Source organism: Glycine soja, chromosome 9 (assembly GCF_004193775.1).
Source record: "Glycine soja cultivar W05 chromosome 9, ASM419377v2, whole genome shotgun sequence".
In the NCBI taxonomy this organism is placed as follows: domain Eukaryota; kingdom Viridiplantae; phylum Streptophyta; class Magnoliopsida; order Fabales; family Fabaceae; genus Glycine; species Glycine soja.
In genome coordinates, this window is record NC_041010.1 from 8,115,849 (window position 1) to 8,126,417 (window position 10,569).

Consider the following 10,569-nt stretch of genomic DNA (forward strand, 5'->3'; position numbering starts at 1 on the left):
AGTTCTTGCATAAGTTTTTAGCCATGAAAAATCATATACCAAGTCTACCACATTGATAATCTTGTGTTTTTAATCACGGTTTTACATGGTACCATGGTTAGAAGACCAAAAGTGACTTTTGGAACTCTTAGTACACTGTTTGACTACTTTTGTTGGTCACACCATTTTTATGGTAGATGGTAGACTTAGTATACCTATAACCATCTTTTAGCCAACACTTACCACATATTGACTCTACTTTATTATTATTGATAAAATAAGCTAATAACAAGCTATAAAATTCTAAAGCTATCCCATCCAATTGATAATAGGCTAGCAGCACATGTGCAAAGCAAACCTCCATTTGCTTTTGATAATAGGTTCCCATGACAGCTAACACATCTTCAGTGATATTTCTTGGGCACTGACCTGCTTTGCTGTCATTGGTTTAACGCGCATCATGTTTAGATTGAATTGGCTTTCTAATCCTTTGTCATTGGTAAATGATATTACAATAGTTTATTGCTACTAACAATAAACTTGTTGCGTGGTTTAATGCCATTTTTGTTTGTATCTTATAACAACTTTAGTTAAAAATTACTTTTGATAATAGGCTCCCAAGACACCTAACGCCTTTTCCATGATATTTTTGGTTCACTGATCTAGTTTATTGTGATTTTTAAATAATATAATAGTTTACTGCTACTAACACTAAACTTTATACAGAGGCTAAAATGTGATTTTTGTTTCTATTTTAGAAAAGTTTTAGTTAAAAATGGTTATACAGTTGACAATGATCATATTTTGGACATAAGAAATTGCCATGTATTTTGAATTTCCTTCTTATATTGTTTATGAGCATTGACTTACATTAAAGGAGAACAAAAAACAAAATAATATCCTGAAATGCACTGTTCTAAACATCGAGTTTGATCACAACATTATATGTTACAATCATGAACCAATTTGCAATACTTAAGAATATGCTAATTCATCATTCCAAATTTGTGTAGCCTAGGATGCATCATTCCTGCTTCCACCAAAACCTTGACACATGAGGTCTTCCTTTTGCTTTTTAATCCATTCAATTAACACTATAGGTGGAGCAGGATGCGTAATAATGATCTTAGCATTTTCAATTGATGATCTCTGTGCAACTATCTTTGCACCTAACTAGCAATATGAAATTGTTTAATTATCAGTAAAAAAAATAGTTTTCTATCCATTAGACTATTAAAACATTTAATATTTCACATACCTCTTGTGCCACAGTTAAGAACTCCTTAGAATGAAACATCCTTAGCACTTGCTTGCGATGATAGATTTGATGTACCGTATATGCATTAGGATAGTTAACAACATCTCGAAGACATCTACCTTCAGTGCTTTCTCTTTCTATTAAAAATAGAAGATGTTTGCCAATAAGCGACTGATCGAGGCCGTACCCAAATCAAATAAACATTAAAATGAAGTAACTAGGAAGTGATCCTAGGTTGTTTCCCAACGAGCAATGATAAACCAAATGTTCATAACAGATAGTAGGAAATAGTAACAAATTGGGGGGGGGGGTTGTTTGCTTTTGTAAATTAAATAGCGAATAGATGTGAATTAGAAAATATCAGAATTAAAACACGTTGCTTCCCCTTGATTCACAAGCAAGTCTCTTATCCTAGGTTACGGGAGTTTATCCTTATTCAGTTCAACCACTTAATCCAACCCTAAATTAAATTACTAAGCGAAATTTAACATAAGGCATTCATTATGTGATTAAGCAACACATACACCAATTATTCATAAATGATCATTAAGCATGAATGTAAATTAAGCGCAGAGACAATTAATCAGGCACTAAGCATGCATGAATTAATAGCAACAAATTCAGAGTAATTAGTGAAGAGGAAAAACTGAACAGAATTTAACAGTAATAATAGAACCTCAAAGAGAACCGTGCTTGATCCTCAAGAGAAAACAACACTGGGGACTTAGCCTTCCATTAATCAATAGAGAACTAAATTATAGATTGAAGAACGGAATTTTATTGCTAAAAACGAAAAGTCAGAACTGGAATTGCAAAAACGAAAAAAAGGAGAAAGAAAAGAGAGATCTAAAACTAAAAACGAAAATAGGAGAGAGAAAAAGAGAGAAGGCCTAAACTAGAACCTTGATGCTGTTATATAGTTTTTTCAGCCCTAAAGCTTACAAATCTATTTTAAATCCAAGCCCATAAATAAAATAAAATCAAATCTAGATAAGATAAGATCTAGATGAAATAATATCTAGATGAGATCAAATCTAAATAATATCTGGATAAGATAAAATTTTGTAGAATAAAATAGTGTGCCCTCTTCAAGTCCAAGCCCAATTCTGGATTCAAGCCCAATGTTTCATTAATTCCTGAAATTAGATTAAAAATATCAAATTAGTTGAATGAGCCCAAATAATAAAACTGCCTAATTAATTTGACAATTAAGATAAATCAGTACTTAAAATGGTGCAAAAAGGGTTAAGAAATAGGAGAAAATAATGGCACATCAAAACCCTCCATACTTAGCCTTTTGCACTTCTGGGCAAAATGAAATAAAGAACAAAATCCAAGGATATCAAAGAGAGACAAACAAAAACATTTACATATTTCTCAATGAACATCAAGGAATGGGTAACATCTAACATGAAGAGATCCAAAGAGTCAAGACATTCGTGAAAATCATCCAAGCAACCCAATCATGGCAAAATAGTTAATCAGCTTAAGAATGAAAAATGATAAAGCCTCACAGGATATACACTCTATCTCTCAAGTGTCTAGGCTACTGTTTACTCTCGAAGCACCCATAAAAATAAACACCACATAAACTTGGCAAAATTCTAAAATTGACAAACAACTTGACAAACACATGCATATGAGGATCAAAAGGTCTTTTAAGGTTGTAATGGGGCCAAGAACAAGGTAGGGAAAAATATATGGAGTAAGTAGCTAAATCCCAAAGGAATAGAGGAGCAATGGAGAATAAGTGGAAATTAAGCACACATAGTAAACCCAAACCCTCTAATATCAACAAAATCAACCAAGGCTCCCAAATCAAGTCCTCATAACAAGACCTCATTTATTCAACTTCACTTCTTTTCTTCTTTTTTTTTTTTTTGAACAGTACGAATTTGCAGCAATTGAAATTTCTTTTTTTTTTTTTTTCATTTTTTAACAGTACGAATTTGAAGATTAAAGCAAGAACTAGCCAATATATATATACATCAAGCATGGCCAAAATAAAACATTAAGCATGGCCAAAAATCATATCTTCCAATGTAACATACCCCCTCACACTTATTTCCAAAACAATTCCAAAGCTCCAAAATTCCTTAAGGGTAAGGTGATATCATGGTTTTTCACTTAAGGCTTGTAATGAGCTTCAAAACAAAGAAAGGGGAACATAGGCTCAAAGGGGCTATCAAAGGAATTAATTCAAGGTAAGTCCATTTGGCTAGAAGCTTATAAGAACAAAATTGCCTAAATCATTTCCAAATATGCATGTGAATTAGGAAGCATCAACAAGAATCAAGCCAAGGCTATTGTGCAAGCAATCAATGGGGGCAAAACACACCAAAAGATTATGATGATGGATGGCTCAAATTCTCACAAAGGTAAACTTATCACTTTCAAATTGAGCTTTCAAAACTATCATGACATGTAGAGGAAAAACAAGGATTTCAAATCACAAAATGTCAAGAGACTTTTATTTTCAAAACAATTACCCATTTCTTGAACATATCCTATAATTCAAAGAAAAATATGCAAAGTTGTACATGCAAACAGAATTGACCTAAAATATTAAACTAGAAACCCAACAAAACTAACAAAACTAACAAATTTAACACAAACAAAACTAACAAAACTAGCAAAACCAAAACCAAAGAACACTCCCCCCTATACTTAAACAACACATTGTCCTCAATGTAGCACAATTAAAAGATTAAAAGCAATTAAACCAACAAATAGAATCGAACAAATGTAATAAAAGTAAAGAAGGAGATAGGAAAAGAAAAACTCCCTAAGTCATGGTGGAGGAAGAGTAGGGTGGAGTAAGGAAGTCTCTTCCACCACTACGTCCACTAAAGAAGGGTTTGTGAGGAATGGTTTAAGTCGGTGTCCATTGACCTTGAAGCTCTTGTTTGTGGAGTCACTTTTGATCTGAACTGTACCATAAGGAAAAACATTAGTAACAACAAAAGGACCAATCCACTTAGACCTCAACTTACCACTCATGAGTCCACGCTTAGAATTATACAATAACATTTTTTGCCCAACCATGAAGTCTTTCTTAATTATCATGTTATCATGGAACTTCTTGGTCTTTCCTTTGTAGAACTTGGCATTCTCATACGCTTCTAGGCGGATCTCATCTAACTCACTCAGTTGCAACTTTCTTTCCTCACCAGCTTGATCCATAGAGAAGTTCCAGGTCTTCACTGCCCAGTATGCTTTGTGCTCAATCTCCACTAGAAGATGACATGCCTTTCCAAAGACAACCCGATAAGGAGACATTCCTGTGGGTGCTTTGTAGGCAGTCCTATATGCCTAAAGAGCATCATCTAGCCTGGTACTCAAATCTTTTCTGCTTGGCTGCACAATCTTCTCTAAAATCCTCTTGATCTCCCTGTTAGAAATTTCTGCCTGTCCATTGGTTTAGGAGTGGTATGGTGTGGATACCCTGTGTACAACCCCGTACTTTTTAAGCAAGGCGTGCATTGATTTGTTGCAAAAATGGGTTCCTTGATCACTAACGATTGCTTTAAGTACTCCAAACCTGCAAAACAGATTAGATCTGACAAAATCTACAACAACCTTAGCATCATTAGTTCTAGTGGGCTTGGCTTCCACCCATTTTGAAACATAATCAACTGCAAGGAGAATGTAAACATAACCAAAAGATACAGGAAAAGGTCCCATGAAATCTATACGCCATACATCAAACACCTCACAAAATAGCATAGGTTGCTGAGGCATTTGTTGTCGCCATGTAAGTGCACTTCTTGCTCTCTGACACTGCTCATAAGTGCTATAAATCTTCCACGCATCTTTAAAGATGGTGGTCCAATAAAAGCCACAGTTAAGCACTTTGTGAGCTATCCTTTGAACACCCAGATGACCTCCCGGTGCGAAAGAATGACAGAACTGCAGGACTGAGTCAGTCTTATGATTTGGAATGCATCATCTAATGACTTGATCACTGCATAATTTCCACAAGTAGGGGTCATCCCAAATAAAATTCTTAGCATCACTTTTAATTTTATCTTTTTGAGCCTTAGATGCTAAGGGAGAAAAAATAGAAGCAACTAAATAATAGACAATGTTAGCAAACCAGGGAGTAGAAAAAGAATCAGAAATACCATACAATATATATGAATGATCATCCGGGAAATCATCCCGAATGGGTGAATCCTCATCAGACACATGTTCGATCCGACTCAAATGTTCAACAACTAAATTTTGTGCTCCGCTCCTATCACGGATCTCCAAGTCAAACTCTTGGAGCCAGAGCATCCATCGGATCAACCTAGGCTTTGAATCAGCGTTCTTCAACAAGTACTTTAAAGCTGCATGGTCAGTATAAACAATAATGCGAGTACCAAGCAAATAAGAACAAAATTTTTCAAGAGCAAAAACTATGGCTAGTAGCTCTTTCTCAATAGTAGTATAATTCGCTTGGGTAACATCTAAAGTCCTAGAAGCATAATATATCACCCTAGGCAATTTATCAATTTTCTGAGCAAGGACAGCCCCCAATGCATAATTTGATGCATCACACATAAGCTCAAAAGGGACTGTCTAGTCGGGTGCCTGGATGATGGGGGTGGTAGTCAGTGCTCTTTTGAGGCAATCAAAAGCCTCTTTGCATTTATCATTAAAGTCAAACTCCACCTCCTTTTGCAATAAGTTGGATAATGGAAGGGCTACTTTGCTAAAATCTCTTATAAAGCGCCTATAGAATCCTGCATGACCAAGAAAAGATCGCACCTCTTGCACGCAAGAGGGGTAAGGCAATTGTGAAATAACAGAAATTTTTGCAGGATCTACTTCAATGCCCTTATTGGAAATAATGTGGCCTAAAACTATACCTTGCTCAACCATAAAATGACATTTTTCAAAATTTAGAACAAGGTTAGTTTCATTGCATCTATTCAAAACCTTTTCTAGACTATCCAAACAAACATCAAAAGAGGATCCATATACAGTGAAATCATCCATAAACACCTCTATTCAATTTTCTAAAAAATCACTAAAAATACTAATCATGCACCGCTGGAAGGTACCAGGGGCATTGCACAGGCCGAAAGGCATCCTCCTATAGGCAAAAGTGTCGAAGGGGCAGGTGAATGTGGCCTTTTCCTGATCCTCAGAAGCAATAGTGATTTGCATATAACCAAAAAAACCATCAAGGAAACAGTATTGAAATTTACCTGCCAGGCGTTCAAGCATCTGGTCAATGAATGGCAGTGGAAAATGGTTCTTTTTGGTAACCTGGTTCAGCCTCCTATAGTTGATGTAGACTCTACAACTGTTTTGCACCCGAGTAGGAATCAACTCCTCCTTCTCATTTTTGATCACGGTGAGACCAATTTTCTTCGGGACTACCTGGACGAGACTCACCAATTGGCTGTCAAAGATAGGATAAATGATTCCAACTTGCAAAAGCTTGGTTACCTCCTTCTTCACTACATCAAAAATTACCGGGTTGAGTCTTCTCTGTGGCTGTCTTATTGGTTTAGCCCCATCCTCTAAATTTATCCGATGCATACATGTGGATGGGCTAATACCAGGAATGTCCGCTAGGGTCCAGCCTATAGCCTTCTTATGCTTCTTGAGAATTGATAACAGCTTCTCCTCTTGCTCATCAGCAAGGGAGGCAGATATAATTATTGGAAAACTTTTGCTATCATCCAAGTAAGCATATTTTAAATTTGATGGTAGAAGCTTCAATTCTGGTGTGGCCGACTGGATAGTGGTAGAAAGAGATGGTTTCTCTACCTGTACCTCATAAAGAAAGTCAGAAGTATGTGTACTTCCTGAAACATGGTTAGTTCTATCTGACTTTATAAAATCAATCTCAAGAGGTAAAACATCAGGCATGTAATCAATATCAAATTCATATTCACTCTCAGCATCAAATTCAGGCATATGATCAAGTACAAATTCAGATTCAATGCATGAAGAGTGACAGGCATGCAGATTAGAATGAAGATCAGTCATGTATTCATCAACAATATGGTCAATTATTTCAACACGAAATACAGAAAGATCTTCAGATGGGTGTTTCATAGCCTCAAGAATATTAAAATGAACAGTTATATCACCAAACTCCATAGATAGTGTGCCTGCATATACATCTATCTTAGTTCTAGCAGTTTTCATAAAAGGTCAGCCTAGAATGATGAGAACTGATCCTTTAGAAAATCCCTCCTCCATATTGAAAATATAAAAATCAACAGGAAAAATCAGTTCACCAACTCTAACTAGGACATCCTCTATGAAACCAGCAGGATAGGCAACACTTCTATTAGCTAAATGAATTACCACATCAGTTGACTGCAAGGGACCAAGAGATAAAGAATTAAAAATAGACAGAGGCATCACACTAACAGAAGCTCCTAAATCTAGCATGGCATTGTCAAACTTACTGTTCCCTATAATACAAGGTATACTAAATGTACCTGGATCTTTACATTTTTCAGGGATTTGGGGAACAGATTTACCAATCAATGTGGAGACATTTCTGCCCATACTAATTCTTTCACTTCCTTTAAGCTTCCGTTTATTAGTGCACAGTTCCTTCAAGAATTTAGCATATCTTGGAATTTGCTTTATTGCATCCATCAGAGGTATGTTTACCTCTACTTTTCTAAATGTTTCTAAGATCTCCTTCTCTGCCTCTTCCATTTTTTTGTTGGGAATTGCTCTTGGAGGGAATGGAAGAGGGATATGCTGCTTCTCTTTAGATTCACCTGCATAGAAATTGTTAGGTAACTTACTCTTTAAATTTTTGTTATCATCTTGTTCTGGAGCAGAGTGAGGTTGGGTAGGTTCATTTGAGGACGAGGAAGGTGCTACTGGTTGAGGTCCTTGACACTGCTTTCCCGACCTCAATGAAACGACACTCACATTTTTGGGATTTTGGAAAGATTGAGAAGGCAATCTGTCAGAATCCTGGGACTGTTGTTGATTTAACTGTGTAGCCAATTGTCCCATCTGATTAGTTAAGCTCTGAATGGAAGCTCTGGTCTCTTGTTGAAACTGCATGTTTTGCATAGTCATTTGCCTCACATGTTCTTCAAGGGAAGGTTGCGGAGGAGCCTCAACTGTTTGCTATTTCTGGGGCTGTTGCAGTTGTTGTTGCTGGATTGGTGGAGGAACGTATGGTCTGCTTGGGCCAGCAACATTCTGGAAATAAGGCTGTTGTTGTTGCTGCTGTTGTGAAGGACTCAACCATCTAAGGTTGGGATGATTCCTCCACCCGGGGTTGTACCTGTTGCTGGAGAGGTCATAATTGTTCTGTTGTGGCTGATTTTGCTGCTGAAGTTGAGGAGGTCTATTGTAGATGTTTGGAGCATAAGCTTCAGGCTGTTCAATTGCTTCAGATTGTTGCACAGAAGGGCAAAGGTCTGTGTGGTGGTCGGCAAAGGAGCATAAACCACAGAGTCTGGCGACAGGTGCAGATTTTTGATTCATGGCCACTTGGGTTACCAGGTTAACCAAGGCATCTAGTTTACCTTCAAGCTTCTTAGTCTCGGCTGATGAAGATGAATCCGTGGCTACTTCATGCACTCCTCTAATGACAATAGCATCATTTCTGACACTAAATTGCTGGGAGTTTGAAACCATCTTCTCAATTAAATTTCTGGCTTCAGTAGGGGTCATGTCTCCAAGGGCTCCTCCACTGGCAGCAGCTATCATACTTCTCTCCATGTTACTGAGTCCTTCATAAAAATATTGGAGGAGAAGCTGCTTAGAAATCTGGTGGTGAGGGCAACTGGCACATAGCTTCTTAAATCTCTCCCAGTATTCATATAAGCTCTCTCCACTGAGTTGTCTAATGCCTGAAATATCCTTTCTGATGGCCGTGGTCTTGGAAGCAGGGAAAAATTTTTTTTTAAGAATACTCTCTTGAGGTCATCCCAGCTCGTGATGGACCGTGGAGCAAGGTAATAAAGCCAGTCCTTTGCCACTCCCTCTAAAGAATGAGGGAAGGCCTTCAGAAATATGTGATCCTCCTGGACATCTGGGGGTTTCATGGTGGAGCAGACAATATGGAATTCTTTCAGATGTTTGTGCGGGTCTTCACCTGCAAGGCCATGAAACTTTGGAAGCAAATGGATCAGTCCAGTTTTAAGAACATATGTGACATCCTCATCAGGGTATTGGATGTACATGCTTTCGTAGGTGAAATCAGGTGCAGTCATTTCCCTTAGAGTCCTCTCACGGGGTGGAAGTTGTGCCATGTTCTCAGAATGTTCAAAACAATAATGCTCAAAATCATCAATAACAGAATGCTCAAGATGCTCAAAAGGTACTAAATGATGTCTAACTAATCTATGAAATGTCGTATCTATCTCAGGATCAAAGGGTTGTAAGTCAGATGGATTGCCTCTAGTCATACACTATATTCAGCATGCACAACTAGTTGCCTTCTTATGCAAGTAACAGTGTAGGTTTGAACTACAACTACCATTAAATGATATCCAAATGACTTGAAATTTTGTGAGCAACCTTATAAAATGATGAGAAGATAGCAAAAAAAATTTAAAACTAAAATTCAAAGTCTAACTATAGAAGCTAAAAATAGTAAGTTAAGAAAAATAGGAGAATAATACTTGGAAAATAAAAAAACTTTTGACAGAATCGCAATTTTTGGAAGAAGGAGACTTCAGCCCACCATAGGTGGGCTGTCACGGCATGAGAACTTTTTTTCTACCCCAAATACATATATAATAATAACGATTCTAATAACTGGAGCAAAAGTTATGGCCGTTTGAAGTTTTGACAAAAATCAAATTTGCTATTTTTTTGAAACTTTCAAATCTGACCAAACTAAGGGCTCCAGCTATTTTTCCCACAAAATATGGATCAAAAGAAGTGATCACAAAAAAATTCAGCCAAAAATAACAACTATAGCTACCAAAACAAAAAATCTCAATTAATTCAGCAAGTGTGGTCTCTAAAATCTGTCGCTACAGGATTTCTACTACTACCCTGTTTTCCAGTTCAACAAAAGTGGTCCCTAAATCCGTCGCAAAACACTATTCACAGCAAAGCACAAAAACTGAAACAGGGGAAGCGCTGAATAGAAAAACTAAAACAAAACACCACACTAAACAAAATAGCTAGACTCTAAACACACTAACACAATACGAACACAACACTAAAACAACACCAACACAGCACACGAAAGCATAAAACAACTAAACAAAAAACACGAATTACTAGCTATTATGAACCTTTGGACACTGCTCCTCAGCAACGGTGCCAAATTTGATCGAGGTCGTACCCGAATCAAATAAACATTAAAATGCAGTAACTAGGAAGTGATCCTAGGTCGTTTC

At 36.9% G+C, this 10,569-nt stretch overlaps 1 non-coding gene across 1 annotated transcript; it reads left to right on the forward strand.

Annotated features, from left to right (window-relative positions):
* Positions 1 to 8,981: 8,981 nt before the first annotated feature.
* Positions 8,982 to 9,088, forward strand: LOC114369074. Its single transcript, XR_003657533.1, has one exon. It is a non-coding gene; the product is annotated as a small nucleolar RNA R71 (small nucleolar RNA).
* Positions 9,089 to 10,569: the final 1,481 nt, after the last annotated feature.